We start from the raw sequence: 15844 nt of genomic DNA, 5'->3' as shown, positions 1-15844 counted from the left end.
TGTTGGGGCCTTCATAGCCTCACACCAAGCAACATATTTTCGCCATATGCGGTGATAATGTTTTGCTGTCACATCTTTCCTAGCTTTTATCAGCGTAGGAATGACTTCAACCGGAATGCCCTTTTCCATCAGGATCCGGCGTTCAACCGCCATGCCGTCAAACGCAGCTGCGGTAAGTCTTGGAACAGACAGGGCTCATGCTGTAGCAGGTGCTGTCTGAGAGGCAGAGGCCAAGGGTCCTCTGAGATCATTTCTTGTAGTTCCGGGTACCAAGTCCTTCTTGGCCAATCCGGAACGATGAGTATAGTTCTTACTCCTCTCTTTCTTATTATCCTCAGTACCTTAGGTATGAGAGGAAGAGGAGGGAACACATAAACCAACTGGTACACCCACGGTGTCACTAGAGCGTCCACAGCTATCGCCTGAGGGTCCCTTGACCTGGCGCAATATCTTTTTAGCTTTTTGTTGAGACGGGACGCCATCATGTCCACCTGTGGCCTTTCCCAACGATTTACAATCAGCTGGAAGACTTCTGGATGAAGTCCCCACTCTCCCGGGTGGAGGCCGTGCCTGCTGAGGAAGTCTGCTTTCCAGTTGTCCACTCCCGGAATGAACACTGCTGACACTGCTATCACGTGATTTTCCGCCCATCGGAGAATCCTTGTGGCTTCTGCCATCGCCATCCTGCTTCTTGTGCCGCCCTGTCGGTTTACATGGGCGACCGCCATGATGTTGTCTGACTGAATCAGCACCGGCTGGTTTTGAAGCAGGGGTTTTGCCTGACTTAGGGCATTGTAAATGGCCCTTAGTTCCAGAATATTTATGTGTAGGGAAGTATCCCGACTCGACCATTGTCCTTGGAAGTTTCTTCCCTGAGTGACTGCCCCCCAACCTCGGAGGCTTGCATCCGTGGTCACCAGGACCCAGTCCTGTATGCCGAATCTGCGGCCCTCGAGAAGATGAGCACTCTGCAACCACCACAGCAGAGACACCCTGGCCCTCGGGGACAGGGTGATCAGCCGATGCATCTGAAGATGCGATCCGGACCACTTGTCTAACAGATCCCACTGAAAGATCCTTGCATGGAACCTGCCGAATGGAATTGCCTCGTAAGAAGCTACCATCTTTCCCAGGACTCGCGTGCAGTGATGCACCGACACCTGTTTTGGTTTTAGGAGGTCTCTGACGAGAGATGACAACTCCTTGGCCTTCTCCTCCGGGAGAAACACCTTCTTCTGTTCTGTGTCCAGAATCATACCCAGGAACAGCAGACGTGTCGTAGGAACCAGCTGCGACTTTGGGATATTCAGAATCCAGCCGTGCTGTTGTAACACTTCCTGAGATAGTGCTACTCCAACCAACAACTGCTCCCTGGACCTCGCCTTTATAAGGAGATCGTCCAAGTAAGGGATAATTATAACTCCCTTCTTCCGAAGGAGTATCATCATTTCGGTCATTACTTAGGTAAATACCCTCGGTGCCGTGGACAGACCAAACGGCAACGTCTGGAATTGGTAATGGCAGTCCTGTACCACAAAACGGAGGTACACCTGGTGAGGTGGGTAAATGGGGACATGTAGGTAAGCATCATTGATGTCCAGTGATACCATGTAATCCCCCTCTTCCAGGCCTGCAATAACCGCCCTGAGCGATTCCATTTTGAACTTGAACTTCCTTATACAAGTGTTCAAGGATTTCAAATTTAGAATGGGTCTCTCCGAACCGTCTGGTTTCGGTACCACAAACATTGTGGAATAGTAACCCCGTCCCTGTTGAAGGAGGGGAACTTTGATTATCACCTGCTGGAGGTACAGCTTGTGAATTGCCGCCAGTACCACCTCCCTGTCCTGGGGAGTAGCTGGCAAGGCTGATTTGAGGTAACGGCGAGGGGGAGACGTCTCGAACTCCAGCTTGTATCCCTGAGATACCATTTGTAGAACCCAGAGATCCACCTGTGAGCGAACCCACTGGTCGCTGAAGTTCCGGAGACGGGCCCCCACCGCACCTGGCTCCACATGTGGAGCCCCAGCGTCATGCGGTGGACTTAGTGGAAACAGGGGAGGATTTTTGTTCTTGGGAACTGGCTGTATGGTGCAGCTTTTTCCCTCTACCCCTGCCTCTGGGCAGAAAGGACGCGCCTCTAACTCGCTTGCCTTTCTGAGGCCGAAAGTACTGTACTTGATAATACGGTGCTTTCTTAGGCTGTGAGGGAACCTGAGGTAAAAAGGTCGACTTCCCAGCTGTTGCTGTGGATACGAGGTCCGAAAGACCGTCCCCAAACAATTCCTCACCCTTATAAGGCAAAATTTCCATGTGCCTTTTAGAATCAGCATCACCTGTCCACTGCCGAGTCCATAATACTCTCCTGGCAGAAATGGACATTGCATTAATTCTAGATGCCAGCCGGCAAATGTCCCTCTGTGCATCTCTCATATATAAGACTACGTCTTTAATATGCTCTATGGTTAGCAATATAGTGTCCCTGTCAAGGGAATCAATGTTATCTGACAGGGAATCAGACCATGCTGCTGCAGCACTACACATCCAGGCTGAAGCAATAGCAGGTCTCAGTATAGTACCTGAGTGTGTATACACAGACTTCAGGATAGCCTCCTGCTTTCTATCTGCAGGCTCCTTTAAGACGGCCGTATCCCGAGAAGGCAGTACCACCTTTTTTGATAAGCGTGTGCGCCTTGTCCACCTTAGGGGATGTCTCCCAGCATAACCTATCCGTTGACGGGAAAGGGTACGCCATTAGTAACCGCTTAGAAATTACTAATTTCTTATCTGGGGAACCCCACGCTTCTTCACACAATTCATTTAACTCATCAGATGGGGGAAAAGTCACTGGCTGCTTTTTCTCCTCAAACATAATACCCTTTTTTGTGGTAACCGGGTTAATGTCAGAAATGTGCAACACATTTTTCATTGCCGTAATCATGCATCGGATGGCCCTAGTGGATTGTATATTTGTCTCATCCTCGTCGACACTGGAGTCAGACTCCGTGTCGACATCTGTGTCTGCCATCTGAGGTAGCGGGCGTTTTTGAGCCCCTGACGGCCTCTGAGATGCCTGGGCAGGCGCGGGCTGAGATGCCGGCTGTCCCAAAACTGCGTCATCGAACCTTTTATGCAAGGAGTTGACACTGTGGGTTAATACCTTCCACATATCCATCCACTCAGGTGTCGGCCCCGCAGGGGGCGACATCACACTTATCGGCACCTGCTCCGCCTCCACGTAAGCGTCCTCATCAAACTTGTCGACACAGCCGTACCGACACACCGCAAACACACACAGGGAATGCTCTGACTGAGGACAGGACCCCACAAAGTCCTTTGGGGAGACAGAGAGAGAGTATGCCAACACACAACAGAGTGCTATATAACAGAGGGATATACACTATACACAAAGTGAATTTTCCCCCTATAGCTGCTTCTATCACAATTTGCGCCTAAATTTATGTGCCCCCCCTCTCTTTTTTACCCTTTCTGTAGTGTATACTGCAGGGGAGAGCCTGGGGAGCGTCCTTCCAGCGGAGCTGTGAAGAGAAAATGGCGCTGGCTGTGCTGAGGGAGATAGCCCCGCCCCTTCAACGGCGGGCTTCTCACGCTTTTTATAACGTTAATGGCGGGGGTTTCTGCACATATACAGTGTTAAACACTGTATTATGTGCTTTTTATTGCCAAAAGGTATATTAATTGCAGCCCAGGGCGCCCCCCCCCAGCGCCCTGCACCCACCAGTGACCGGAGCGTGTGGTGTGCTGTGGGTGCAATGGCGCACAGCTGCAGTGCTGTGCGCTACCTTATTGAAGACCGAAGTCTTCAGCCGCCGATTTCCTCCGGTTTCTTCAGTCTTCTGGCTCTGCAAGGGGGACAGCGGCGCGGCTCCGGGAACGGACGATCGAGGTCGGGCCCTGTGTTCGATCCCTCTGGAGCTAATGGTGTCCAGTAGCCTAGAAGCACAAGCTAGCTGCAAGCAGGTAGTTTTGCTTCTCTCCCCTAAGTCCCACGTAGCAGTGAGTCTGTTGCCAGCAGATCTCACTGAAAATAAAAAACCTAACAAATACTTTTCTTTTTAGTGAACTCAGGAGAGCCCACTAAGTGCATCCAGCTCAGGCCGGGCAAAGATTCTAACTGAGGTCTGGAGGAGGGGCATAGAGGGAGGAGCCAGTGCACACCAGATGTAGTACCTAATCTTTTCTTTAAAGAAGTGCCCAGTCTCCTGCGGAGCCCGTCTATTCCCCATGGTCCTTACGGAGTACCCAGCATCCACTAGGACGTCAGAGAAATAGGATTTTAATACCTACCGGTAAATCCTTATCTCTTAGTCCGTAGAGGATGCTGGGGTCACTTCAAGAACCATGGGGTATAGACGGGTTCCGCAGGAGACATGGGCACTTTAAGACTTTCAAAGGGGTGAGACGGACATTTCGAGGAAAATGATTTAATTTTTAAACTAAGGTGAGATACATACCAGCCCACACCTCAAGCACGCCGTACAACATGGCATTTAACACAAAGCAAGTCAACGGCATGAACAACATCAGCAACAGGCTGACTATAAACGCAACACAAAATGTGTGCAACCACAACTAATAACTGCAGATACAGTACGCACTGGGACGGGCGCCCAGCATCCTCTACGGACTACGAGAAAAGGATTTACCGGTAGGTATTAAAAATAAGAATTTACTTACCGATAATTCTATTTCTCGGAGTCCGTAGTGGATGCTGGGGTTCCTGAAAGGACCATGGGGAATAGCGGCTCCGCAGGAGACAGGGCACAAAAAGTAAAGCTTTAGGATCAGGTGGTGTGCACTGGCTCCTCCCCCTATGACCCTCCTCCAAGCCTCAGTTAGGATACTGTGCCCGGACGAGCGTACACAATAAGGAAGGATTTTGAATCCCGGGTAAGACTCATACCAGCCACACCAATCACACTGTACAACCTGTGATCTGAACCCAGTTAACAGCATGATAACAGCGGAGCCTCTGAAAAGATGGCTCACAACAATAATAACCCGATTTTTGTAACTATGTACAAGTATTGCAGATAATCCGCACTTGGGATGGGCGCCCAGCATCCACTACGGACTCCGAGAAATAGAATTATCGGTAAGTAAATTCTTATTTTCTCTATCGTCCTAGTGGATGCTGGGGTTCCTGAAAGGACCATGGGGATAATACCAAAGCTCCCAAACGGGCGGGAGAGTGCGGATGACACTGCAGCACCGAATGAGAGAACTCCAGGTCCTCCTTAGCCAGGGTATCAAATTTGTAGGATTTTACCAACGTGTTTGCCCCTGACTAAATAGCCGCTCGGCAAAGTTGTAAAGCCGAGACCCCTCGGGCAGCCGCCCAAGATAAGCCCACCTTCCTTGTGGAATGGGCATTTACATATTTTGGCTGTGGCAGGCCTGCCACAGAATGTGCAAGCTGAATTGTATTACACATCCAACTAGCAATAGTCTGCTTAGAAGCAAGAGCACCCAGTTTGTTGGGTGCATACAGGATAACAGCAAGTCAGTTTTCCTGACTCCAGCCGTCCTGGAACCTATATTTACAGGGCCCTGACAACATCTAGCAACCTGGAGTCCTCCAAGTCCCTAGTAGGCGCAAGGCACCAAAATAAGCTGGTTCAGGTGAAACACTGACACCACCTTAGGGAGAGAACTGGGGACGAGTCCGCAGCTCTGCCCTGTCCAAATGCACAACCAGATATGGGCTTTTTTGAGAAAAAAACCACCAATTTGACACTCGCCTGGTCCAGGCCAGGGCCAAGAGCATGGTCACTTTTCATGTGAGATGCTTCAAATCCACAGATTTGACTGGTTTTAAACCAATGTGATTTGAGGAATCCCAGAACTACGTTGAGATCCCACAGTGCCACTGGAGGCACAAAAGGGGGTTGTATATGCAATACTCCCTTGACAAACTTCTGGACTTCAGGAACTGAAGCCACTTCTTTCTGGAAGAAAATCGACAGGGCCGAAATTTGAACCTTAATGGACCCCAATTTGAGGCCCATAGACACTCCTGTTTGCAGGAAATGCAGGAATCGACCGAGTTGAAATTTCTTCGTGGGGCCTTTCTGGCCTCACACCACGCAACATATTTTTGCCACATGTGGTGATAATGTTGTGCGGTCACCTCCTTTCTGGCTTTGACCAGGGTAGGAATGACCTCTTCCGGAATGCCTTTTTCCCTTAGGATCCGGCGTTCCACCGCCATGCCGTCAAACGCAGCTGCGGTAAGTCTTGGAACAGACATGGTACTTGCTGAAACAAGTCCCTTCTTAGCGGCAGAGGCCATAAGTCCTCTGTGAGCATCTCTTGAAGTTCCGGGTACCAAGTCCTTCTTGGCCAATCCGGAGCCATGAGTATAGTTCTTACTCCTCTACGTCTTATAAGTCTCAGTACCTTAGGTATGAGAAGCAGAGGATGGAACACATACACCGACTGGTACATCCATGGTGTTACCAGAACGTCCACAGCTATTGCCTGAGGGTCTCTTAACCTGGCGCAATACCTGTCCCGCTTTTTGTTCAGACGGGACGCCATCATGTCCACCTTTGGTATTTCCCAACGGTTTACAATCATGTGGAAAACTTCCCGATGAAGTTTCCACTCTGCCGGGTGGAGGTCGTGCCTGCTGAGGAAGTCTGCTTCCCAGTTTCCATTCCCGGAATGAAACACTGCTGACAGTGCTATCACATGATTTTCCGCCCAGCGAAAAGTCCTTGCAGTTTTTGCCATTGCCCTCCTGCTTCTTGTGTCGCCCTGTCTATTTACGTGGGCGACTGCCGTGATGTTTTTCCCACTGGATCAATACCGGCTGACCTTGAAGCAGAGGTCTTGCTAAGCTTAGAGCATTATAAATTTACCCTTAGCTCCAGTATATTTATGTGGAGAAAAGTCTCCAGACTTGATCACACTCCCTGGAAATTTTTTCCTTGTGTGACTGCTCCCCAGCCTCTCGGGCTGGCCTCCGTGGTCACCAGCATCCAATCCTGAATGCCGAATCTGCGGCCCTCTAGAAGATGAGCACTCTGTAATCACCACAGGAGAGACACCCTTGTCCTTGGATATAGGGTTATCCGCTGATGCATCTGAAGATGCGATCCGGACCATTTGTCCAGCAGATCCCACTGAAAAATTCTTGCGTGAAAACTGCCGAATGGAATTGCTTCGTAGGAAGTCACCATCTTTACCAGGACCCTTGTGCAATGATGCACTGATTTTAGGAGGTTCCTGACTAGCTCGGATAACTCCCTGGCTTTCTCTTCCGGGAGAAACACCTTTTTCTGGACTGTGTCCAGAATCATCCCTAGGCACAGCAGACTTGTCGTCGGGATCAGCTGCGATTTTGGAATATTTAGAATCCACCCGTGCTGTTGTAGCAGTATCCGAGATAGTGCTACTCCGACCTCCAACTGTTCCCTGGACTTTGCCCTTATCAGGAGATCGTCCAAGTAAGGGATAATTAAGACGCCTTTTCTTCGAAGAAGAATCATCATTTCGGCCATTACCTTGGTAAAGACCCGGGGTGCCGTGGACAATCCAAACGGCAGCGTCTGAAACTGATAGTGACAGTTCTGTACCACGAACCTGAGGTACCCTTAGTGAGAAGGGCAAATTTTGGACATGGAGGTAAGCATCCCTGATGTCTCGGGACACTATATAGTCCCCTTCTTCCTGGTTCGTTATCACTGCTCTGAGTGACTCCATCTTGATTTGAACCTTTGTAAGTGTTCAAATTTTTTTAGATTTAGAATAGGTCTCACCTAGCCTTCTGGCTTCAGTACCACAATATAATGTGGAATAATACCCCTTTTCTTGTTGTAGGAGGGGTAATTTGATTATCACCTGCTGGGAATACAGCTTGTGAATTGTTTCCCATACTGCCTCCTTGTCGGAGGGAGACCTTGGTAAACCAGACTTCAGGAGCCTGCGAAGGGGAAACGTCTCGACATTCCAATCTGTACCCCTGGGATACTACATGTAGGATCCAGGGGTCCTGTACGGTCCCAGCGTCATGCTGAGAGCTTGGCAGAAGCGGTGGAACGCTTCTGTTCCTGGGAATGGGCTGCCTGCTGCAGTCTTCTTCCCTTTCCTCTATCCCTGGGCAGATATGACTCTTATAGGGACGAAAGGACTGAGGCTGAAAAGACGGTGTCTTTTTCTGCAGAGATGTGACTTAGGGTAAAAACGGTGGATTTTCCAGCAGTTGCCGTGGCCACCAGGTCCGATGGACCGACCCCAAATAACTCCTCTTCCTTTATACGGCAATACACCTTTGTGCCGTTTGGAATCTGCATCACCTGACCACTGTCGTGTCCATAAACATCTTCTGGCAGATATGGACATCGCACTTACTCTTGATGCCAGAGTGCAAATATCCCTCTGTGCATCTCGCATATATAGAAAATGCATCCTTTAAATGCTCTATAGTCAATAAAATACTGTCCCTGTCAAGGGTATCAATATTTTTAGTCAGGGAATCCGACCAAGCCACCCCAGCTCTGCACATCCAGGCTGAGGCGATCGCTGGTCGCAGTATAACACCAGTATGTGTGTATATACTTTTTATGATATTTTCCAGCCTCCTGTCAGCTGGCTCCTTGAGGACGGCCCTATCTATAGACGGTACCGCCACTTGTTTTGATAAGCGTGTGAGCGCCTTATCCACCCTAAGGGGCGTTTCCCAACGCGCCCTAACTTCTGGCGGGAAAGGGTATACCGCCCATAATTTTCTATCGGGGGGAACCCACGCATCATCACACACTTCATTTAATTTATCTGATTCAGGAAAAACTACGGTAGTTTTTTCACATCCCACATAATACCCTCTTTTGTGGTACTTGTAGTATCAGAAATATGTAACACCTCCTTCATTGCCCTTAACGTGTGGCCCTAATAAGGAATACGTTTGTTTATTCACCGTCGACACTGGATTCAGTGTCCGTGTCTGTGTCTGTGTCGACCGACTAAAGTAAACGGGCGTTTTAAAACCCCTGACGGTGTTTCTGAGACGTCTGGACCGGTACTAATTGTTTGTCGGCCGTCTCATGTCGTCAACCGACCTTGCAGCGTGTTGACATTATCACGTAATTCCCTAAATAAGCCATCCATTCCGGTGTCGACTCCCTAGAGAGTGACATCACCATTACAGGCAATTGCTCCGCCTCCTCACCAACATCGTCCTCGTACATGTCGACACACACGTACCGACACACAGCACACACACAGGGAATGCTCTGATAGAGGACAGGACCCACTAGCCCTTTGGAGAGACAGAGGGAGAGTTTGCCAGCACACACCAAAAACGCTATAATTATATAGGGACAACCTTATATAAGTGTTTTCCCTTATAGCATATTTTATATATTTCTAACGCCAAATTAGTGCCCCCCCTCTCTGTTTTAACCCTGTTTCTGTAGTGCAGTGCAGGGGAGAGCCTGGGAGCCTTCCCTCCAGCCTTTCTGTGAGGGAAAATGGCGCTGTGTGCTGAGGAGATAGGCCCCGCCCCTTTTTCGGCGGGCTCGTCTCCCGCTCTTTAATGGATTCTGGCAGGGGTTAAATATCTCCATATAGCCCCCGGAGGCTATATGTGAGGTATTTTTAGCCAAAAAAGGTTTTCATTTGCCTCCCAGGGCGCCCCCCTCCCAGCGCCCTGCACCCTCAGTGACTGCCGTGTGAAGTGTGCTGAGAGGAAATGGCGCACAGCTGCAGTGCTGTGCGCTACCTTAAGAAGACTGAGGAGTCTTCTGCCGCCGATTCTGGACCTCTTCTCGTTTCAGCATCTGCAAGGGGGCCGGCGGCGAGGCTCCGGTGACCATCCAGGCTGTACCTGTGATCGTCCCTCTGGAGCTAATGTCCAGTAGCCAAAGAAGCCAATCCATCCTGCACGCAGGTGAGTTCACTTCTTCTCCCCTAAGTCCCTCGTTGCAGTGATCCTGTTGCCAGCAGGACTCACTGTAAAATAAAAAACCTAAGCTAAACTTTTCTAAGCAGCTCTTTAGGAGAGCCACCTAGATTGCACCCTTCTCGGCCGGGCACAAAAATCTAACTAACTGAGGCTTGGAGGAGGGTCATAGGGGGAGGAGCCAGTGCACACCACCTGATCCTAAAGCTTTACTTTTTGTGCCCTGTCTCCTGCGGAGCCGCTATTCCCCATGGTCCTTTCAGGAACCCCAGCATCCACTAGGACGATAGAGAAATCCTATTTTCTCATACGTACTAGAGGATGCTGGGGTCACTTCAAGAACCATGGGGTTTATACCAAAGCTCTAAAACGGGCGGGCGAGTGCGGATGACTCTCCAGCACCAATTGACCAAACATGAGGTCCTCATCAGCCAGGGTATCAAACTTGTAGAACTTCGCAAAGGTGTTTGAACCCGACCAAGTAGCCGCTCGGCAAAGCTGTAATGCCGAGACATCCCGGGCAGCCGCCCAGGACGAGCCCACCTCTCTGGTAAAATGGGCCTCCACCGATTTCGGTAACGACAATCCAGCCGTAGAATGAGCCTGCTGAATCGTATGACAGATCCAGCGCGCAATAGTCTGCTTGGAAGCAGGAACCCCAATTTTATTGTGAGCATACAGGACAAACAGAGCTTCCATTTTCCTACACTGAGCCGTTCTGGCCACATAAATTTTCAAAGCTCTGACAACGTCGAGAAACTTCGATTCCAGCAAGGTGTTAGTAGCCACTGGCACCACAATAGGTTGGTTCAAGTGGAACGACAAAACCACTTTCGGCAGAAATTGCTGACGAGTCCTCAACTCTGCTCTATCTTCATGGAAGATCAAATAAGGGCTCTTGTAAGACAAGGCCGCCAATTCAGACACCCACCTGGCGGATTCCAAGGCCAACAGCATGACCACTTTCCAAGTGAGGAACTTCAACTCCACCTTTTGTAAAGGTTCAAACCAATGAGATTGAAGGAATTGCAACACCACGTTAAGATCCCACGGTGCCACAGGGAGCACAAAGGGGGAGTTGGATGTGCAACACGCCTTTCACAAAAGTCTGAACTTCTGGAAGGGAGGCCAATAATTTTTGGAAGAAAACCGATAAGGCTGAAATTTGTACTTTAATGGAGCCCAACTTTAGGCCCGCATCCACACCGGCTTGTAGAAAATGGAGAAAAACGTCGTAACTGAAACTTTTCCGTAGGTGCCTTATTGGATGCACACCAAGACACGTAATATATCCAAATACAGTGGTAATGTTTAGACATTACTCCTTTCCTGGCCTGAATAAGAGTGGGGATGACGTCCTTGGGAATACCCTTTCAGGCTAGGATCCGGCGTTTAACCTCCAAGCCACCAAAAGAAGTCGCGGTAAGTCTTGGAACACGCACGGACCCTGCTGCAACAGATCCTCTCGTAGAGGAAGGGGCCAGGGATCTCCTATGAGTAATTCCTGAAGATCCGGATACCAAGCCCTCCTTGGCCAGTCTGGAACAATGAGGATCGCTTGAACCTTTGTTCTTCTTATGATCTTTATCACTTTGGGAACGAGTAGAAGCGGAGGAAACACGTACACAGACTGAAACACCCACGGTGTCACAAGTGCGTCAGCTGCCATTGCTTGAGGGTCTCTCAACCTGGAACAATATCTCTGAAGTTTCTTGTTGAGGCGAGACGCCATCATGTCTATTTGAGGAATTCCCCAAAGACTTGTCACTTCTGCAAAGACCTCTTTATGAAGACCCCACTCTCCTGGATGGAGATCATGTCTGCTGAGGAAGTCTGCTTCCCATTTGTCCACTCCGGGAATGAAGATCGTTGACAGAGCGCTTGTATGCCTTTCCGCCCAGCGGAGAACCTTTGTGGCCTCTGCCATTGCCGCTCTGCTCTTTGTTCCGCCCTGGCGGTTTATGTACGATACTGCTGTTATGTTGTCCGACTGAATCAAGATGGGCCGATAGCGAAGATGATGTTCTGCCTGCAGAAGGCAGTTGTAAATGGCCCTTAGCTCCAGAACGTTTATGTGTAGACAAATTTCCTGGCTTGACCATCTTCCCTGAAAGCTTACCCCCTGTGTGACTGCTCCCCAGCCTCGGAGACTCGCATCCGTGGTCACTAAGATCCAGTCCTGGATCCCGAACCTGTGTCCTTCTAGGAGGTGAGAGCTGTACAGCCACCACAGGAGTGAGATTCTGGTCTTGGAAGACAGGATTATCCTTCGGTGCATGTGCAGATGGGACCCGGACCACTTGTCCAACAGGTCCCACTGAAACACACTGGCATGGTATCTGCCAAACTGAATGGCCATCTTTCTCCAGCAACCGACTGCATTGATGGATCGATACTCTTGCTGCTTTCAGAATTTGTTTGACCAGGTTCTAAATTTCCAGCGCATTTTCTACTGGAAGAAAAACTCTGTAATTCTGTGTCCAGAATCATTCCCAAAAACAACAGCCGTCTCGTCGTAACCGACTGTGATTTTGGCAAGTTTAGGAGCCAACCATGTTGCTGCAAAAGTGTCAGGGAGAGCGTAATGTTCCGCAGTAATTGGTCCTTGGATCTCGCCTTTATCAGGAGATCATCCAAGTACGGGATAATTGTGACTCCTTTCTTGTGCAGGAGAACCATCATTCAGCCATTACTTTGGTGAAAATCCTCAAAGCCGTGGACAGACCAAACGGCAACGTCTGAAATTGGTAATGACAATCCTGAACTGCAAACCTCAGGTAAGCCTGATGTGGATGATACATGGGAACATGTAAGTAGGCATCCTTTATGTTCACTGATAACATAAAATCCCCCTCCTCCAGGCTGGAGATCACTGTCCGGAGAGGTTCCATCTTGAATTTGAATTTTCTTAGGTAGAAATTGAGGGATTTGAGGTTCAGGATTGGTCTGACTGAGTCGTCTGGCTTCGGGACCACGAACAGGCTCGAATACAAGCATTCTCCCTGTTGTGACGGGGGAACTCTGACAATGACTTGATTGTGACACAATTTTTGTATCGCGGCGCATACCACTACCCTGTCTGGAAGAGAAGCTGGTAAGGCTGATTTGAAAAATCGGTGAGGGGGGACGTCTTGAAACTCCAGTTTGTACCCTTGGGAAACTATTTCTAAAACCCATGGGTATAGTCCCGAACGAGCCCAGAACTGACTAAAGAGCCTGAGACGTGCCCCCACCGGTGCGGATTCCCGCAGAGGAGCCCCAGCGTCATGCGGTGGTCTTGGCAGAAGCCGGGGAGGACTTCTGCTCCTGGGAATCGGCCACGGCCGGTGATCGCTTACCCTTACCCTTTCCTCTAGTAGCAAGGAAGGAAGACCCTCGGCCTTTTCTGTATTTATAGGGCCGAAAGGACTGCATCTGATACTGGTGTGCTTTCTTTTGTGGTGCAGGCACATAAGGTAAAAATGATGACTTACCCGCGGTAGCCGTAGATACCAACTCAGCGAGGCCGTTACCAAACAATACACCACCTTTATACGGTAGAGACTCCATAGCTTTTTTGGAGTCAGCATCAGCATTCCATTGATGAATCCACAATGCTCTCCTAGCTGAGACTGCCATGGCATTGGCCCGTGAACCCAAGAGGCCAATATCTCTCGCAGCTTCCTTTAGGTAGACTGCAGCATCCCTGATATGACCTAGCGTCAGAAGAATGTTATCCCTATCCAGGGTATCCAATTCAGAGGACAGGTTATCTGCCCATTTTTCGATAGCACTACTCACCCATGCAGATGCAATGGCTGGTCTGAGTAGCGTACCCGTGGAAATATAAATGGATTTCAATGTATTTTCCTGCCTACGATCCGCAGGATCCTTTAGGGCTGCTGTGTCAGGGGAACGAAGAGCCACTTTTTTGGACAGCCGTGATAAAGCCTTGTCCACAATAAGGGGTGACTCCCATTTTTCCCTATCCCCAGAGTGAAACGGATACGCCACTACAATCATTTTGGGAATCAAACTTTTTGTCAGGATTTTCCCAAACCTTTTCACAAAGTGCGTTCAGTTCATGAGAAGGAAGAAAAAGTTACCTCCGGTTTATTCCCTTAATACATACAGACCCTAGCATCAGGAACAGCAGGGTCCTCAGTGATATGTAATACATCTTTTATAGCCACAATCATGTACTGAATGCTCTTTACCAGTTTTGGATCTAATCTGGCATCACTATAGTAGACACTTGAGTCAGTGTCTGTGTCTGCCAGCTGGGCAAATGAACGTTTTTGTGACACCGAAGGGGTCTGGACTTGAACCAACACATCCTCTATGGATTTCTTCCAAGCCTGGTTCTGAGACTCAGATTTATCCATTATTTTATTAATCAGAGCCACATTTGCATTTAAAGCACTAAAAACATTCACCCAATACGGTGTCGGCTGTGCAGACAGGGTCACACCCACAGCCTTGTGTGTCCCCAGCACAGTCTCCTCCTGGGAGGAGCACTCCGCCTCAGACATGCCGACACACGTGCACCCACCACACGCAGATACACTGGGCCTATAGGGGACAGACCTACAGCAAAGCCTGTCAGAGACACAGAGGGAGATATAGCCAGCCTACACCCCAGCGCCCAAACCCCGGACTGAACACTACAGCCAATGTCACAGACCTGCAGCGCTTTTATAAACTAGTATAATGAACCAAAATCGCTCTTCCCCCCCCCCCCCCCCCCCCCGTTTTCCACCCTGTTACTTGTTACAGCAGTGTGAGGAAGGACCAGCGTCTCTGCAGCCATGTGAAGAGAAATGGCGCCGGGCTGTGTGCTGTGAGGGCTTAGCCCCGCACCCTTACTGGAGCGCTTCAGACTCGCTCATTTTTAAACTTTTTGACACTGGCGGGGGTCCGGACAGTGCCCAGGCACCTTGTCCGCTGCTGCCAGATAGATAAATGAGGTTTATATGCTGCCCAGGCCCCCGCCCCATAGCCTGCAGTGCTGTTGTGTGTGGGAGCGCGGCCGCTGTGCGGTACGTCAAAGCAGTCACTGAAATTTTCTGATCATCTTCTACTCGCCTGTCTTCTGACTTCTGGCTCTGCAAGGGGGGTGACGGCGGGCCCATGGAATGAACCCCTAGGCGTACCTAGTGTTCCAAACCCTCAGGAGCTAATGGTGTCCTGTAGCCAAAGAAGCAGATCCTTTAAACTCACAGAAGTAGGTCTGACTTCTCTCCCCTAAGTACCACGAAGCAGGGAGACTGTTGCTAGCAGTTCTCCCTGAAAATTAAAAAAACATAACTTATAGTCTTTTCAGAGAAACTCAGTAGAGCTCCTCAGTGTGCATCCAGTCTGCCTGGGCACAGATTCTAAACTGGAGTCTGGAGAAGGGGCATAGAGGGAGGAGCCAGTTCACACCTCTTTGTAAGTCTTAAAGTGCCCATGTCTCCTGCGGATTCCGTCTATATCCCATGGTTCTTGAAGTGACCCCAGCATCCTCTAGGACGTTTGAGAACGGTAATTTTACTGTATAAAACAGGAAAGGGATATAAAAAGATATCCAAGCAATTGAGACTGCCAATCAGCAGTGTTCAAACTCTAATTAAGAAGTGGAAAATGAGGGATTCTGTGGAAACCAAATCACAGTCAGGTAGACCAACAAAATTTTCAGCCACAACTGCCAGGAAAATTGTTCGGGATGCAAAGAAAAATCCACAAATAACTTCAGCTTTAAAACTGGACTCTCTGAAAAAAGTGGTGTGGTTGTTTCAAGATGCACAGTAAGGAGGCATTTGAAGAAAAATGGCCTGCAAGGTCGAATCGCCAGAAGAAAGCCATTACTACGCAAATGCCACAAAGCATCCCGCTTACAATACTCCAAACAGCACACAGACAAGCCTCAAAACTTCTGGAACAAAGTCATTTGTAGTGACG

The 15844-nt window shown here is 49.4% G+C and overlaps 1 protein-coding gene across 2 annotated transcripts in view; it reads right to left on the bottom strand.

Moving 5' to 3' along the window:
• TUBGCP3 (tubulin gamma complex component 3) overlaps positions 1-15844 on the bottom strand; it is a 634372-nt gene that overhangs the window by 455701 nt on the left and 162827 nt on the right. The window lies entirely within an intron of this gene.

The sequence above is a fragment of the Pseudophryne corroboree genome, chromosome 2, assembly GCF_028390025.1.
Source record: "Pseudophryne corroboree isolate aPseCor3 chromosome 2, aPseCor3.hap2, whole genome shotgun sequence".
NCBI classification, from domain to species: domain Eukaryota; kingdom Metazoa; phylum Chordata; class Amphibia; order Anura; family Myobatrachidae; genus Pseudophryne; species Pseudophryne corroboree.
The sequence above is the reverse complement of the archived record's forward strand: the minus strand, read 5'-3'. Positions and strand labels throughout refer to the sequence as shown.